Genomic DNA, 18729 nt, shown 5'->3' with positions numbered 1-18729 from the left:
CGGCATATTTAATCTCTTCACAAGTTTCACTCTTTCATAGATCAAGATTTTTTGTTGAAATTTTCATTTTACGTTCAAGAGAGAAGGGAGGTCCTTTTCTTTTTTTTCCAGAAATTAAGAAAAGCCGATTCCACGCAGCCAGCTAGCAAGCAAGATACCACAACAAAAGGAAATTCTACTGGAAATGAAAGAACGAACTCAATATATTGTACTTTTCTCACCAGCAGAACAGTTGCTAATGATTCAGGAATAACACTGGGAAACAAAGCGCTAACACAATGGAAAAATTTGGAAGGAACATGTAGTAAGCGAAGAAGTATGGTCTGTACATCTAGTATAGTTGCTTTTGGACAAGTGGAGATTATTTTGGTTATGGCTCGCCATGTTTTCGTAGTTCTCAAAAACTTACAATAAAGAAAGCATTTTAGAGCCCACTTTAAAGGGGTCATCAGCTTGCTAAATGTTTATGTATCCGTTTACAATCATACTAAAAAATACCTACAAAAAAAAAAATCGAAATCCTATTGACAGAAATGAAATGTTTACCAAGTTTTGGGGTTCCAGTTGAAATGAAAATGCTGTGTAACTGATGTTGTGCATCTAATAAATTGAATATTTTAACATTAATATGTATAAGAATAAACTGTGACCCAAGCCAAATGTGTAATATGAATGAGTAAATGAGTAAAAGTCATATAAATGAGAGTCGTATTGGTGAAGGGAAAAATTGAATTGCTGCCAAAACTTGCTAAAACTACTTTGAGGAACGTATATTTCAATGATGTATTGCAAACAAAAGAATAAATTTCTCCTGAACTAGAACACTACTATTGTAGGTTCTTTCAAAGCTGGTGCAATGGACAAGTTCTTGGTAAATCTGACTGATTGTAGCTAGAAAGGTGTTTGCGGAATCGGCAATGAAAAATTTGGTTGACAACTCGCTTTTGAACTTTGCCAATCTTTCAGTGCTTGTAGCTCACCATAAAATCCAGATATTTGGATGAAATCTGTGTTACCTTATAGGACTTTTTCTGTTTTTTCCTAATATGTACTTAGTTTGCATGCAGGTCTTTCAGAAACTTAACACATTTGGGGTTTTTCAGACTTGACACATTTTTTTTCTAATTGATAACTCAAACTGTTTGAGATAGGACAGGGTTGGTAGTGAGTTTCATGTTCCCCTTGGAATCGTCTATCTCCCCCTTTCATTTGGCAGAACATGTCACCCCAATTTGAAAATTCCTAAAATATCACTGATTGTTTTAAAATTTTTAAAATATGGCTGATCGCTCAAAACTGCTCAAAATATGACCAATAGCTCAAAAATGCTCAAAATATGACAAATAGCTCAAAAATTCTTGAAATATGACTTGTCATAAAAAAATATGACACGTCATAAAAATCATAAGGATCAACTTCAGTACGTGGGTCATTCCCAAAAAAGTGTATGAACCGTTTCTGAGACTTTATAATTTTGTTTTACAAAATTTCAGAGTACTCTGGTAGTAATTTTAATTTTTTTCTAGTTCTTCATTTAATTCTCTGTCACATGACATTTTTTAATTTGTTTCAGATGGTATCTCATTTTTTTTTAAATCATTGTAGCAAAACGTGAAAATTTGGCTGTCCCAGGTTGAGAAAAGTGTTAAACAAAGGATAAAAAGTTAAAATAAAGTTAAAACAAAATCTGGAATTTTTTCAAAAAACTTGGAATCACATTTTATATGTGTGGCATAGATAAAAGAAACTGATGATAAAATTTTGAAAAAAAAAATTTCAAAATTTTATTTTTTTATATTCCATTTTTTGTTATAAAAAACTATTTTTTTTTTGTTTGTCTCGAAATTTTTCCCACTTTAAAATGTCCACTCTGTTACGGTCATTTGGGAAATATATTTTTATACCAGATTGAATCTGATAACACTTTTGAGCTCATTGAAAGGTTTACTTTTCCTGGCTCTATCCCCTCTCCCCAAGTTTTACTGGATATACTCTGGATCACTAATGTGAAAGACATAAATGCGAGATTTATACCAACACATCAAATTACCATTCAATTTCATCAAAAATTTTAAGTAAAAGGAAAATCGTCCTGATGGTATCATATACAGCTGAGCAAGACTATTATTCACTCTGACCAGATTTTAAACATTTTACAAGACAAAAATTCAAACTGCAAGGTGGGGGACATGTGTTTTTAGACTTTGCTAATGGGATGGACGTTTTCCAAAGGTTAGAGAGGAGTCTGGGTCACCTATCACATTTCACCCCGTTATGTCTGACCACATTTTAAACATTTTACCAGACAAAAATTGAAACTATGAGATAGGAATATGTGTTTTTTGAATTTCCTCATTGGGTGGACATTTTTCAAAGGTTATAGAAGAGTTTCTGAGTCACCTATCACATTTCATATACAATTTTTGAGAAAATAAAAGTGTATTTGCATAGCCTGTTAGGAATATTTGAGATATCTTTTTCTCAGTTAAACATTTCTGTCCACTCTGTTACAATGATGTCCACTCTGTTACAATGATGTCCACTCTGTTACAATGATGTCCACTCTGTTACAATGATGTCCACTCTGTTACAATGATGTCCACTCTGTTACAATGATGTCCACTCTGTTACAATGATGTCCACTCTGTTACAATGATGTCCACTCTGTTACAATGGCTAACACTCTGTTACTGGAAGCAAATTCCAAAAGTCAAAAACTTTTTTGACAATAATCAAAAAACTATATTCATCTAAATTTAACTAAAAAAATTACATTAGCTTTTGTTACTGTTATAAATCATCTGTATTTATTGCATGATTTCTTCATAGTTTATAATGTTTTGCCATTGAGTAAATGTTGAAATTTAAGCTCGTATTACTATTCGCATGGTTCATTGCATGAAAAAGATTTAGTATTTTAGGAGCAATGTAACAAACTCTTTTTAACCATAAATAATGTTTTATGGGCTCCTGACACTTAATAAATACTCTTATATCGAGTAGAAGTTCTATTGTTAGCCTTGTATTATGTGTTGTTAAAAATTTTATTATTCTATATATATATATATAGATTCTATTATATAGTTGCCTCATGTTTAGTGTGTGACATTCTGTTCTGTTGTTGTCATAGTTGGTACTTATTATTAGTGATCTTATTTTATAAGTGCTATTTAATCTTTGTATGTTTGTATCATATAACAAACGCACAAATTCTGTGTGTTATTATTAAGTAAATCTATGCATAAAAGATGTACTTTAAAGTTTTTATCAATCATGTTTTTGAGTTAATATAGGATTGCTGCATAGATTCTAATTTTTGTAACTATTTTTTCACATTGCGAATTTCATTTAAGATCATCGTGTATAATAATTCCTAAATAGTTATTGTCATAAACTCTTTCAATTTCTTGACAATTACATTGTAACCTCAACTGACACAAGCAGTGATTATGTATCTTTATCAGTTTCATGGTTAAGTTTTAGTTTTTAAGCAAATATATTTTGTTTTTCGAGTATTTAGTTTTAATTTGTTATTATTTGGCCATATATTTATCTTAAATAGGTCCTCTGTATCTTCCTAGAGTGAAAGTGATTACAAATATAGTTTCTTTTGCATTCAAAAAATTTGGGTCCTTTTTGAGTGAAAGTGGGTCCCTCTCAAAAAAAATGTATCTTGAGAAAAATTATGCCCCCCCATAATTCACTGGTATCTCTGAATTTTCTTCCAGCATGCCCCATGTCTTTGATCACCTGCTTATATTTCTTTGTTGAGATGGAGTGGTGGGCCATGTTCTGGGTAGTTGCAGGCTCAAAGTATGAAGTCATTTCACTGCACAAGCCATAATATTTACATATATTTTCGCCTGACCATACGTCCTTTTTTAAGTAGAGTGCCCCGTTTTTTACGAATTTATTTGATTTTAGCGATGACTCGTTCTTCAACCTACTTTTGTAGTAGTGGTAAGATTTTTACTGTAAAATGTAACAAACCTATGCAGGAGGGCAGGGGCGGTCTTAGGGCAGTGCGACCGGTGCAACTGCACCGGGCGCCAAATGAGAAGGGGCGCCGAAACGCGTTAAATATACATTACTAAAAAAATATCTTTAAGATACGTATTTATAAAAAAATATCTATAAAATATACATGAAAAATGACAGAGATGAGATTTTTTTTTTTCAAAAAAAAACAAAAAGGTTTGAGTGTATATAATAGTACGGTTATTTTTAGAAAAGCCCCATCACTGGCCAGTTTTCCGACTCATCAGATTTTCCTATTTTACTTCAAGCAGGAGCAGCTCAGCGGCACTGGGTATGCTCCAAAAGGGCGTCAAATCCGAAGTGAAAGGGCAAAGAAAAATTTGAAAACATTATTAGTGCCCGAAGTAGGAGGGGTGCTAATTCTGAGGTAGACAGGTCGAAAAAAAGTTAGGGGAAGTGATTTCTGCCCCCTCTAGTAGGAGTGCCAAATCCGACGTAAAAGGGTGAAAAAAATTACAGAAAATTATTTCTGCTTGCTTTAGGAGGGTCGTTATATCCGAAGTGGAAACACAAAAAAAAATATTTAGGAAAACTCATTTGTGCCCTCTCTATAGGAGGGCCGTTAAGTTCGAGGTAAAAGAGCAAAAAATAGGAAAATTATTTCTGCCCGCTCTAGGAGCGCCAAATCCGAGGTAAAAGGCCAAAAGAAATTCGACATACGTTATGACATAAAATATCGCTGTTTTTTATAACGCATCTCAAAACGAAGCGAAAGAAACAAATGTTTTTTTTTTTAATTCGGGAGGTCAGAGAGCCCAAAAATTGGCCGCACTCGGGTAGAGATTTTGTCTCGAGCTGCCCCTGAGTGCAACATATGTGTGCATGAAAAATTTTAACAAACCGTACATATACACAACTGAACATCTTTTCGGAGTTTCATAGATGTTGTTCCAGATACCCGGTGAGTAACGGTAAAGCCTCCTATGAGGCTCCTAGACAGTATCTATGTATGTTACGGTAAATGCGTTGAATCGGCAAAGCATATCGGTAATGCATAATCGCCAATCGTTTCAGTAAGTTCGATAAATTTCGCAACATTTATCACTTTTACCGGCGATTATGCATACTCCTTTTATAGCACCCTGTATGCACAAACGTGCGGTTGCTTCTTTTCGCTTGAGATATTCTTTTTTTAACCTCAGGGATGTTCAGTCCAAACTTCAAGAATGAATTATCGTTGAAATTTAAGCCGAAGTCCCAGAGGTTAAAAAAAAAATCTAGAGAGAAAAAACAACCCCTTCCCAGTGCCGTCTTAACGCATGAGCCCACTCGGGCACGGCCTGGAAGCCTCAAGAGAAGAGGGCCTCACAAAAATGAGATCTAGTTAAAATTTCCTAGAATTTACTAGGTAGGGCCTCAGAAAAACCACTTTGCCCGGGGGCCCATGATGCTCTTGAGCCCCTTCTCCAGGGCCGTAGCGTGCTTTCTCGGGAGCAGTCTTTTCTTGGAGTCTCCTTGAAATAGAGGCTCAGAAAAAAGAGGATTTACTAGTTTCCCACCCCCTCCCCATTCCGCTCGGGGTACCGCCCAAGTTGCTCAGAATAATTAGGGGGGCCTGCCCAAGCTGCAGGTCCCGGTGCTTTAGCTGGTGTTTACCTACCCCTTCCGTTTCTTAGTACTGGGTCTGAAAGGGATAATTTCAAATGAAGTTCACGAGTTCCATAAATATGAAAGAAATCATACGGAAAAATGATGCATTCCCTGCATAAATGTGTGACGATTTGCTTTTTTTAATGTTTTTAAATCTGTTAGTTAAATCAAACAAGTTGGGTTTTATGCTTTTTACAAGTTGAATAGCAGTAATCCCATTCTAGGAAGGAAGTTTTTCCGACTTCTTCGTCCCTTAATATCCAACCAAGAGTTGGGGATGATGGCAAGGGCGTAGCCGGGGGGGGGGGGGGGGACTTGGGGGTCTGGTCCCCCCCCCGAAATGTGAGAAAATGACCGAAAAAAGGGAAAAAGATGGCCAAATCCATTGTTCTGTCACTTTGGTCCCCCCCCCCGAACGAAATTTCTGGCTACGCCCCTGGATGATGGGGACGATCACCACACCAAGAGTCTTATAATATGGTAGAATAAATCTGTCCCGTATTTTACGGGACAAGTAATGACTAGCAAAAATTTCCTCCTTCGACACGATTTGCGCCTGGGGTGGGGGCGCTGACTAATGCTTTTGCACCGGGTGCCACTGGTCTAAGATCGGCCCTGCAGGAGGGGGTATAGGGGTCCCGTGTCTGCCCCAAGACCAGTGCCGTCTTAATGCATGGGCCCACCTAGGCCTCACAGAAATGAAAACCAGTTAAAATTTTCGAGAATTTGCCAGGTGGGATCTCAGAAAAATCGCTTGTATCTCAAATTCTGATGAAAAATTTCATATTTTAGAGACGAAACTGCGGTATTTCATGTACAACAAAAGCGAGCGAGAAAATAAAAAAATTATAAAAAATTATTCCTTCCGCTTCATAGGGAGAAAAGAAAACAAAATCGTCTCTTCATGTCTTCTAATTTCTTATCATTTAAATGGCCGCCTTTCTTCCTGACCTTAACCTGGGAGCAGGGCCGTCTTAAGAGCATCATGGACCCCCGGGCCAAATGGTTTTTCTGAGGCCCTACCAGGCAAATTCTCGAAAATCTCAACCAGATCTCATTTTTGTGAGGCCCCTTTCCTCTTGAGGCCCCCGGGCCGTGCCAGGGTGGGCCCATGCCTTAAGACGGCACTGCCTGGGAGTGTCGTTTCATTGAGCTCTTTGTGCAGAGAATTAAATTTTCACAAACTCGGCTTTTTCTCATCAAAACTTATCCAAACAACTCAAAATTTCACACACTGGATCCAAATTTTCCAAGAATTATTTTTGTGAAGTCGAAAAAATTCAAAAACAACAGGATTATATCTCAAATTCCAAATTTTCGCAAAAGACATACAGTGCGAATAACAAAGAGTGTGTGTCCACTCTACACAAACGATCGGTGGTTCAGATTTTGGGCATCCTAGGATATTGGACGGAAAGATAACACAAGAGTTAAGGAACTAGACAACCACGAGATTCAGCTCAGCCTACCACAATAAAATAAATACACAAGCCCAATATTTATTCACGATAGACAAGCACAATAATATCTACATTTGGCAAATTACACTTATTAGACATGACTATTTTGGGTTAAAAATATGTCAGGCTTATTTGTCAAAAGGGGAGGGGGAAAGTGTTACGACTTTTCTCACTTTGACAGCGCCACAGACTCAAAGGAAGGGGGGGGGGGGCTCTAATGGCACCAGCCCTCCCAGTGTCGGGCACCTATGGTAGAGTGTTTGAATATTATTTCGGTGTGATAATACAAAGTGAAAATGTACATTGCATTGCAAAAAAAAAAAATAATTTGAAAATAAGACTTTTTGCAGCTGTTACACATAAAACTTAGATGCATTGTCGATAAAAGATTCCTCAAAGATATATTATCTGCATGGATATATTTAATAGTGAATTACGGAACTTGTGCTGGGGAAAGGGCACATTGATCGCAATTTATTTTCGCGATGTGCACCCCCGACAAATGGAAATCCCAAAAAAATAAAAAAACCCACAAGTTGCAAACACTTTCGGCACCCTTGGCCAGTCAAAGGCGCCGTCATGAAGGAAACATTGAGGAGGGGGAGGGGGCTGAAAATCGCCATTCATTCGAAATGACCATTTTCATAAGGGACTCAAACCCGTACAAGTGATTTGAAATGTACATTGCATTGCAAAAAAATAATTTAAAAATAAGACTTTTCGCAGCTTGTTATACATAAAATTCCTCAAAGATATATTCTCTGCATGGATATATTCCATGAATTACGGAAATTGTGCTGGAAAGGGGCACATTGATCTAAATTTTATTATGTTGGTGTGTGTGTGCTCTCCAACGCCCCTCACTGCGAGAAATGGAAATCCGGACAGAAAGCGGGAAATGCGGCTTATACAATGGAAATTAAATTTTAAAAATTTATTTGATCCCAATTTATTATCTTGGTGAGCTCCCCAACGCCCCTCACTGCGACAAATGAAAATCCCGACAAAAATGCGGCTTATACGGTGAAAATTAAATTTTTAAAATTTATTGAATCACAATTTATGATCTTGGTGTACCTTCCAATGTCCGTCGATGAATACTTTTTGATACGTCATTGAATACTTTTCTTCATTTGTTAAAAATGAAAATAAAGATGGGAAGGGGGGAACATTTTTCCAGCAAATAAGAAAAAAAAATTAGTTCCATTTTTTTACGCCTAAAACAACTATCCTATTTATAAGATCACAACAAACATTTTAATTTTAAAGAAATTCAAATTTGTCGTGACGAATTGTCAACGCGACGAAATGACTTAGCTACAACTTTGTACAGCGACGAAATGAGTCTGCGACAAATTTCTACCGCGACGAATTGACCTAGACCCCTCTCGCTGTGGCCTTGACATGGCCGTAGTGTTCCTTTTTGGGGTCCCCAGGGCAGACTTTTTTTGGGAGCCCTTCTTGAAAGGGTTATTATTATGCAAAATTAGTGTGTAAATTTTCGGGGGCCCTGGGGCAGTGCCCCGGTTCCCTCCGTTCTAGTGTTAAAGGTTCTAAAAATCTTGAAAACAAAAACTTTTTAAACTTACTAATGACCGAACTAAAAGTTGTCATTTTATAAGGGGATTATACCAAAAATTGTTTTGTTTTAAATGTTTCCAAAATTGAATTATATTTCATAATATAAACAAAATTAGTGAAAGGTTTTTGAATATTTAAAAGAAAAATTAATATTCTCGATTATCCTCCAATTTTTACATCCAAGAGAATATTCTCGCCTCACATGTGTGTAGTTGTGTGTACATGTGTGTGTGCTTTATGCACCAGTAAAACAACAACGAAAACTTGCAGCTGTGTTCAGGGCCGTCTTATGAGTATCATGGGCCCCGGGCCAAGTGATTTTTCTAAGATCCTACATGGTAAATCATAGAAAATTTCAACCGGATTTCATTTTTGTGAGGCCCCCCTCTTCTCTTGAGGCCCTGGACCGTGCCCGATGCAGGGCCGTCTTAAGAGCATCATGGGCCCCCGGGCCGTGCCCGGGTGGGCCCATGCGTTAAGACGGCACTGGCTGTGTTCCCAGCTAGATGGAATGTATCGAAAATTAGTTTTCTCTAATGCAAATTTATTGCACGTTATAATTTTAATTTCACCGATAAAACATTTCTTTTCTAAATTTTTCTGCTATTATTTTGCCCTTTACCTTTGATTTTTGGTTCCTTCTGTCGTGGTGCCCTTTATGGCCACGTGGGTCGTGTAGTTCTGTAGATTTGCCCCTGTACGGGGTGTATTTCAAGACGTGGAAAAAGTTGAAAATCCTCACATAATCACAAATAGAACCAACGAATGAGGCAAATAAAACGAAAAAAAACAGGAAATTCCTAATGCGTTTCAACACCCAATGGGTACCATCTTCAGAGGATAAATCGGACCACTATCACGCTGACTGAGGATCCCACTTGGGTTGTTACCCAAATCTTAACTTCCGGTTGCTCATCGGAAAATAAGTACGTCTGGGCGAGTCAATCGTTGAGGTCAGAATTTTCGATTCGAGCAGACGCACTTTTTTCGCTGAGCAACCTGGAGTTGAGATTTCATAATCAACCCAAGTGGATACCCGGTCATCATGATAGTGGTTATATTTGAATGGTCCAGTTGCAAAACTTATTAAGCATCAACCAGATTTTTTTACAGAAAGTGAAAAAGAAACTTTTCTGGAATGTATTTTTCAAGCTGACTACTTGAAATTTAAAATTTTAACGGCATAACATTAAAATTTTAACAAGCATCAACTAGAAAAATGCACCGTACCAAAGTTTATTTTTTATTTTCTGTAAAAAAATCTGTTTGGCGCTTATCGAGTTTTGAAACTGGACGTTTATCCTCTGAAGATGGCACCTATTTGCATCGAAACACATTAGATTTTTTTCCCTTTAACTTGTCTTATTCATTGGTTATTTTAGTGATTCAAGAACAAATCAAAAAGTAATAAAACTATAGTGAGCGGTTAATAGACAAAGCTTTTTTGACCAAATTCGTGTTGGACAAACTATTTCTGGTTGCTCCTCTTGGATGTGGGGATCATTGTATGGGGAACCTTCGCATTTGGTATGAAACAGCAGAACTTCGGTAGATGGTATGCCATGGCGTTTATTTGGAATTGAGAGTCTGCTTCAGGAAAGCAATGAATAGTGCATTTATATTATTATTATTATTTTTAATTAGTTAATTTATTTATTTATGACATAATTACACATCATCAAGTGTTCAAAACACCAAGGATCACATGGACCATGTTGGCGCTTACAAAAAGTTATTCAAAACTATATATTAAATACTTTGAAAATTCTTCCCATTAAATACTTTGAAAATTTTCAAATAACTAATGGGAAGAGCCATGCAAGTGCCACAAAACATAAAAGGCAGTGGTCATAACTTATTCCAGGGATAATTTCTTATACTCACCGGTTTACTGCATCAGGGGCGGCTCGAGCTTACCTGCCGCCCGGGTGCGAAACCTCATATGTCGCCCCTAAAGGTGACCCTGATGGGAGGCTGACAGGGAGGGCTTCAAGCAAGAAGACCTCTAGATAAACCTGATTTTTTTTTTTTTCAGAAAAAAGCCGCACACCATTGTTCACCGTACAAAATGGTCGTAACCATACGTCCCGCTTTCAAAGCAGATTTTTCTTTTTTTTTTGATGCAGAATTATTTTACCGTCCTTAATAATGCCGCAACAGGTAATTTAATCCTTGAAATAGCACTTAATTTGGATAGCCATCACCACTTATCCTGTAAAGATGATGTATAAAGAGGTAATTTTTTATTAAAAAATTTATTTCAAGGATGTTTTTTCTGCTACTCGAGGAACCGGACAAGTGAGGAGCCGAATTTTACCCTTGTTTCCGGGCCATTAATGGGCGGAGATACGAGGGAGCGTGTGGGGCATCGCCCCCCCCCCCCCCACCCAGCGTCAAAGGTGGAGTTGACTGATCTAATGTATATATGAATTGACATCATCATCATCGTGACCCCCCCCCCCCAGACTTCCAAGTCTATTTCCGCCTATGGTATCATTTTGGGAAAAATACTAGGTGAGGGAACCAAAATACAGTAAAATCTCGATAAGTCGTCACCTCAAGTTATCGAAAAATTATGACGTCTTAAGCGGAGTGACGACTTGAGCGGAGTGCCGTCAGTTTCAATGTGCAGTTATGAAAATCGTATAAATTTAAAGTAATATGACATTTATTAAAGTATGAATCAAAATAATATTAATAAAATTTACATTGCAAAAGAATAAATAATATAATTTTTTACCTTTTTTTTTATCTCTTATTACTTAAATTATTGTGGTAAAATGTACTGTACACTTTCGATTTATACCAGTAATTTTTAATTTAGACTAACGGAGCAACTGTTAGAATAAGCAGCTTTCCTTCATAATAGAACTCTCTACTGCACATTAATTTTACATGTAAATCAAATTTATAATTTGTGTTTGTTCTTTCGCAATTTATGGATTGCGAAAGAAAAAATAATAGCAATTTTTCATCTTTTTTATCTCTTATTACTTAAATTATTGCGGTGAAATGATTTATACTTGAGTAAGTTTTAATTTAGACTAAGAGAACAACTGTTTGAATAAATAAGTAGCTTTTCTTCGTAACAGAACTCTCTATTGCACATTAATTTTACATATACATCAAAATTAACTTTAGTGTTTGAATTCTTCATCAGTAGTTCATGATACAACTACAAAGTAATCTCGAACACTTTTGACTTGGTGGAGGGGCCCTGGGCAGGGAAAAGTAAACAGAAGACCTCAACTTGGGAAAGAATGTCTAATTTTTTTCAACAAAGATATTTTGTGTAAATTTCAAGCCCTGAATCAGTAGAGTCCATGCTTTCTACGGTTATTATCCGTGCCCGTTGCACTTTGACTTTAACTCGATTAATTTGATTCTTCGATTTACATAATTTTTGATTTCCTTGCACTATATTTAATTTTTGACATCAATAAATTTTGGTTTTGCCGGAGTTGCCCTAGGTAGTGCTTACGTTGCTTCTTGCGACAGATCCTGGGTGTCTCACGGTTTGTCCAGTCTTTCCAGTGGAGCCCAGGCAGAAATGAGATCTAGCTTGAACAGTCCCCAACGTTCCAAAAACCGTAGTCGCCAAATGAACTTCCCCAGCGTAACTTTCGTTACTTAAACTGTTCCGTTTGGGTATATAGGATTTTATGGTGACTTTTAAGCATATGGCAATGCTGCTAATAATCTATTTTTTTAATGGGAGCCATAAAAATAGTTTGTTCTTCTTTCTCAAACTTTTTCATAGTGACGACTTAACCGAAATTAGCGACGAGTAAACGAGGGTTTAATAACATTGTGGTGTCTACGAGAGCTGGAAGGGTCTGAAAAAAAAATGACGACTTAACCGGAGTGACGACTTAACGAGGTTTTACTGTATATATATATAATTGCCTGCTCTTGGGCGATGCGACCCATTGCGGCCGCACAGGGCACCACTCAAGAGGAGAGCTAAGTCCATGGTGAATCAGTGAAAAAAAGTTTTATTGGCCAAAGAAAATTATCGTGGTATGATGTAAAAGCATAATGTCATACATGAATTTTCACTGTGACACCTAAAAATTTTTGCAGTTTTAAGTCACCGCTGCCGCCCCTTACAACCTGCCGCTCGGGTGCACCGCACCTCTTGCACTCTCGCTTAAGCCGCCTCTGTATACTGCATGAGACTAACAGTTGATTGAGATGAAACACAACATGCGAGAAAGAAGTCGATTCTGAGAGTCACTTTTTTAAAAACACTAAAAATATCGATCTATCCATAGGCTGTTCTAGTTATTACACAATATAGTGGTCTAAGGCGTTCACCCGGAAAGTGAAAGGACGTTGGTTCGATTCCCCGCAGGGGCAGTCGAATTTTCTCTCTTTCCAAAATATATCTTCGCAACAGCCAATTGTTAAAAAACCTTCGTAGATATGGGATAATTTGCATATAAGATCTTGGCAGTGTCTAGTCCACTTGTGTGTGCGTTTGTTTCTTTTAGACTAGGGTTACTATATTCAAAAACTGAGAAAGGAGGATACCTGCTACGACCCATTAAATCCCAAAAGGCACAGTGATACGATTGGCTGGTGAGGGAGTGACGTAGGCATGAACTGACTTATTATTTAGTTTGTCATATTTGGCAAAAAATCATACTTTTTCATCATTGAAACAAGTCGACATGATGACTTTGTGTTTTGCTATCTTTTAAGACAGAACTCTGTTGGGAAACCTTATGACCATGTACTCTGTATTTTTTTTACGGGACAAAAATACATTGAACTCTGAGAAAATTTCCCGTTATCACGTCATTTCTAGTAAAAGTACGGATTTTGTGGGTTTCCATCTCTGAGAGAGAAGTTTTTATCGAATCGTGAATTTTTAAGTCTAGTGAAAATTTCACACCTATGATAAAATTTTACACCGTTTGGGGTGCATTCAATACCACTGTGCTGCTGTTACATTACACATGCTCAACCCATGACCCGCAGGCCAAATGTGGCACTCAGAGTGATCTGATGTGACCCGCGACCTCAAACTTGATTTTGTGAAAATTTACAGATCACTTTAGTGACCCACCGCACAGATCCAGAGCACACTTAAACGGTCGGTGGCACAGCACTTAAGTGACTCGTGGGACATTTGCAGAGCACTTGAATGACTCGTGGGACATTTACAGAGCACTTGAATGACTCTTGGCGCAGTTTAACATCACTCAAGTGACCAGCGACATATACACAATTCACTTGAGCGACCTGCGGCATAGTTCTAGATCACTTGAGTGGACCCGACATCCAGATCATTTAATTAATCCGCTGCACATTTTATATCACTTAAGTGACCCGTAAAACAGTTCACACCACTCAAGTGGTCAGTGGTACAATTCCACAACACACAAGTGGCCAGCGACATATTTATAAATCACTCAAGTAACCCACTCCGTATTTACAGATCAATTAAGTGATGTGCGGCACAGTTCCAGTGTAATTAAGTTACGTGTGCCATAGTTTCAGAGCACTTGAACGGCCTGCGATGCAGTTTCACATCACTCAAGTTACCCGGATGGCCCCCACATGCTAGTGCCGGGGCCCCCAGGCCAGGATTTTTGCGGGTCCCCTACCCCCCCCCCCCCCCTGAAAAATTTTGTGCACCTCCCTTGAGAAAAGATTATGGTGTATTTTTTCAGTAAAAGAAAAAAGAAACACCTTTTTCGGGAAGAAAAAAAAAAGTTGAATGCCCCCCCCCCCCATGAGAAAATCCTGCATACGATATGGCATTTGTATATGCAGCAAAACATCGCTACAACGATAATCGATAATATAAATACATGTACTATGATTTTTTTTTCAAATCTTATTTGGAATTGCCTGGCTTAATGTTAAACTCTCAGTACAACGACATCATCTACTATGATAAACGCCTCTATAACCGTAACCCTCGAAAACTGAGATGGCCTGCGTTAAGACGCCTTCATATATGTATTAAGGAGTTCTACACTGGACAAAGGAACTGCTCTTCTTCTCAGATTGCTAGAAAAATGGGGAAGAGAAACTCAAGGAAACGGAATGGTGAGGTTCCATTTAACAAACTAATTCTTTGTTTGGCGCTCTTGCACGGATAACCAATTAAAAAGAAACCAATAAAGAAAAAAACTACATTTTTCCAACTAGTATTTTTTTTTTTGCTTTCCTACATGAGCATACAGTAAAACTCGGTTATAGTGACATTCATAAAATAAAGTGATTACGCCGTAAAAACCAAGATATACAGTCAAACCTCGTTAGTGCGTCACCCGGTTAACACGTCACTCCGCTTACCGGGTCACTTTTTGGAAGTCCCAATTGTCCTCAGGCAGGAATTGACACAGCTATGACTTACTCCGTTTAACGAGTCACTCCGCTTACTAAGTCATATTTTTGCTTCCCCAAGAGTGGCTCATTAACGAGGTTAGACTGTATATTTGAAAATACTTGAATAAAATGTATTGGATACCGCTTATAACGTTTTAGCAAAAAAAACTAAAAAATGCATCATCCAAAAAAGTATAAATTACCAGGGGCCCAACCATTTGTAATAAATTCATAAGAAATTATCAGACGTATAAATAGACATCTCAAGGAAGAAGTTTTTATACTTGCGAATTCCATGTCAAATTTTTGAAAAATTCATTAAAAATAATACGTATGAAAGAAGTAAATACAGTCGAATACCGCTTTAACGAACATTTGTCTAATTTCTCAGATAAATTAACATAGGAACATTACAAACCCCTGGAATTCCTTTATGTGTGAATGTGCCCGTTTATGTGTGCTTTTGCAATTAAAAATAACCTGTCACGACAAAACGCTGTACGCGGGTAAGGTCGAAGACAAGTTCAGACACTCGGATTTTCACACCTACCGTTGCTTTTTAATCAGCTTTTGATTTATATACCCACAAAGATCCGCAAACTAGAAAGATCGGGTCTGTTGTCCGGGGCGCTGAAGTAGAGGGGGCGTCGAATTCCCCCTTTCACCCCACTTTCTAGCCGCTTCCTACACGGGGACGCCAAGAGTGTGCTCGCAGCAGCTAAGAAAGTATTTAGCTGCGACACACATACAGTAAGGTGCAGGGCCACAACTACATGCTTGTTCAGCCGGGGCAAGCACGCATTTCGCACCGCCTGCTCCTTCCTAGATGCGACCCTGGTGCCGTATGTACGGGGGGGGGGGGGTTAAGCGAGCTCGGGTAGCAAGTTCGTAGGGGCAGCCAATTTCAGTAAAATTCCTTGTACCCACTTCCGAACCGCTGGAGTAGCTTTTGGCTGTTTTTAACAACCTAAACCCTTATTTTTCAGAAGTTAGTAAATCAGAAATGTTCTGAAAATCCCCCCCCCCCCCATCTTTTGATCTGTGCCCCAAAAACAGAGGTTCCTGAATGTATACATCGCTTCTGCTACGGATTCTCACCTGGGACGTCGCGACGATTTTGTCCATTGATGTGTACCCACAGAGTTATATCTTTAGTCAATGTGCATGGCCCCCCCCCATGCTAGTGCCGGGCCCCCAGCCCAGGATTTTTCGCGGGCCCCCTACCCCCCCCCCCCCCTGAAAAATTTTGTGCACCTTCCTTGAGAAAAGATTATGGTGTATTTTTTCAGTAAAAAAAAAAAAAAAAGAAACCCCTTTCGGGAAGAAAAAAAAGTTGAATGCCTCCCCCCCCCCCCCCACCATGAGAAAATCCTGCTTACGATACGGCATTTGTATATGCAGCAAAACATCGCTACAACGATAATCGATAATATAAATGATATTTTTTTCAAATCTTGTTTGTAATTGCCTGGCTTAATGTTAAACTCTCAGTACAACGACATCATCTACTATGATAAACGCCTCTATAACACGATATTTTTAGGAGAATTTTGAAATCGCTACAACAATATTTTTTATATTTTGTTCAAAATTGTTTTGAATTTGATTTTAACTTAACTTCGCCACTTGTTCTCGTTCTTTTGAAGACGTCTGATGACATCAATATTTTGCACTAAATGATCACTGAAAGCTAACGTTATTTGTATTGCTGCACTATGTGTACGACACACAAAAGCGCTATGCGGTAAGCTTCTGTACAGGGACAATACACATCTAAGTGAATTTTATAAATAAACTAATCAATTACAATTTTTTGTAATGAATAAATACATAAAAGCACATTTTACGATGATATTAACAATGCCGATATAGAAAAAATTACAATAACATAAATTTGATCCCACGTGAGGATAATGTTACCTCTTTAATCCCTCTACCACAATATTTTTTTTGGCCCGTAGAATATTGTTATATCGAGGTTTCACTGTATATTTAAACTAAATAATAAAATATAATTGTGTGTGTGTGATAAATATTATCACATTTCGAGATATGATTATGTGATTTGTATATAATTTTACGCAATACAATAGAGCTCCCCTATGGGCCAATTAAGAGAACGAATTGGTTAGGCGATATGGTTTTCCCATAGAAACTTGTGATTGCCATAGGCGTATTGCCATTTTCACGAGGGTGGGGAGTTACGTTCTTTTTTCCTGCAATAATTTTATAATAATTTTCCCTATAATCTCGGCTCTTGGGGGGGGGGGTTAGCACCCTAAACCCCCTTTGCATACGGCAATGGTGATCGTGATCCTTGGTCGGCAGGGCCGCAACTGGAGGGGAGGACAAGCAGGTATCTTGCCGAGGACCAGAAGAGTGCGCAAAATTCACCTTTTATAGCCTCTTCTTCAAAATTACAGGGGGGGGGGGATGTCAAAATATGTGCTTACCTCAGCTGATCAAGCATTTAGTTGCCGCCCTGATGGCTAGTGTTCAATGTCAAAATCTCTCGATTAACGATAATACCTCTGTTATGGTATTTTTCTCCGTCCGCAGAATATCGTTATATCGAGATTTCACTGCAATTTTATCATGCATAATACTAGCTACAATACCCGGCGCTGCCCGTGTTTTCTTCATTTATTGGGAGGATTGGAAAAGTGACAAACCATTACAAAGGAATAAATATACAATACTGGCAGGATTAAAGAAGTGACAAGCCATTGTAAAAGCACGTGTCAAACGCATTACTAGGGAACCACGGTAACCAAAGTAAACATTCCGAAAGTGATTGTTGAGGCCCAGAAACCATTGTTGCCCGACGATTTTTCGTCTATTTCGGGTGTCTGCCCTTCTCTGACGAACTTTTCAAGTAGCCTATCGTTCGATCCGGGCCCTGTTTGGTATATATCCAAATTTTGGCGACGGTCGATCTAAAATTGTGGATTTGTATAGAGAACATACACGCAGACAGAAAATCAACTATATATATAGATATATATGCACAGTATCAAATTTTTTCTCTCAGATAAGATATCCACACCGCATCTCTATAGTTTCGTTGTTCACCAAGCAAGCAAGTATACTACACCAAATGAAACTACTGTAGAATCTTTACACATGATGAACCAGTTTGAAACGTGTTTTACACAAAACAAAATTTCTATCCAAACGTTTAACTTCAATTTAGAACATCAAAGATTATTCCTATAACGCACGGGTTCTCAAACTGTGCGCCTCCAACCTTTGTCCATGGTGTGAGGTTTTCGAAAATATTCTTTGTTAAACAGCTCTGGAGAAGAGCCGGTGGAGCTCGCGGATAAGCATTGAATAGGGGGGAAAGAGCGCCTCAGGTGGAAAAAGTTTGAGACGCCCTGCTCTAACGTGAAGTTATTCCATGCAATGAGTTTTTTGATAAAATGAAGCGATTCCGTTATTCCAGGTGATTCCCTATAGGCGTGCAAAAAGAATGTACTCAATATATGTATATATATATATACCATTTTTAATGTATGTTCAAAAACCGGGGGGGGGGGGGCTTTTGTCCCCCCCCCCCTAAATGACTGGCCAGTTTGCAAGATGAACTTTCGTTATCAATTTAAAATTCTTGTTGAATTCGTCCAAAATTTCCAGTTTTTTTAGAGAGAGCGTTTTTTGTTTTTCCGACTTTACGAACGACGAATTTGACAGTCAGCAAGCAGTGGCGTCTGAACGC

General features: G+C 38.0%; 1 protein-coding gene across 5 annotated transcripts in view; it reads left to right on the top strand.

Moving 5' to 3' along the window:
* LOC149078238 (DNA-binding protein P3A2-like) overlaps positions 1–18729 on the top strand; it is a 247483-nt gene that overhangs the window by 13036 nt on the left and 215718 nt on the right. The window lies entirely within an intron of this gene.

The sequence above is a fragment of the Pholcus phalangioides genome, unplaced genomic scaffold (assembly GCF_987345545.1).
Source record: "Pholcus phalangioides strain wild (caught in Gottingen) unplaced genomic scaffold, Ppha-v1.0 ptg000014l_1, whole genome shotgun sequence".
Taxonomy (NCBI): domain Eukaryota; kingdom Metazoa; phylum Arthropoda; class Arachnida; order Araneae; family Pholcidae; genus Pholcus; species Pholcus phalangioides.
The sequence above is the reverse complement of the archived record's forward strand: the minus strand, read 5'-3'. Positions and strand labels throughout refer to the sequence as shown.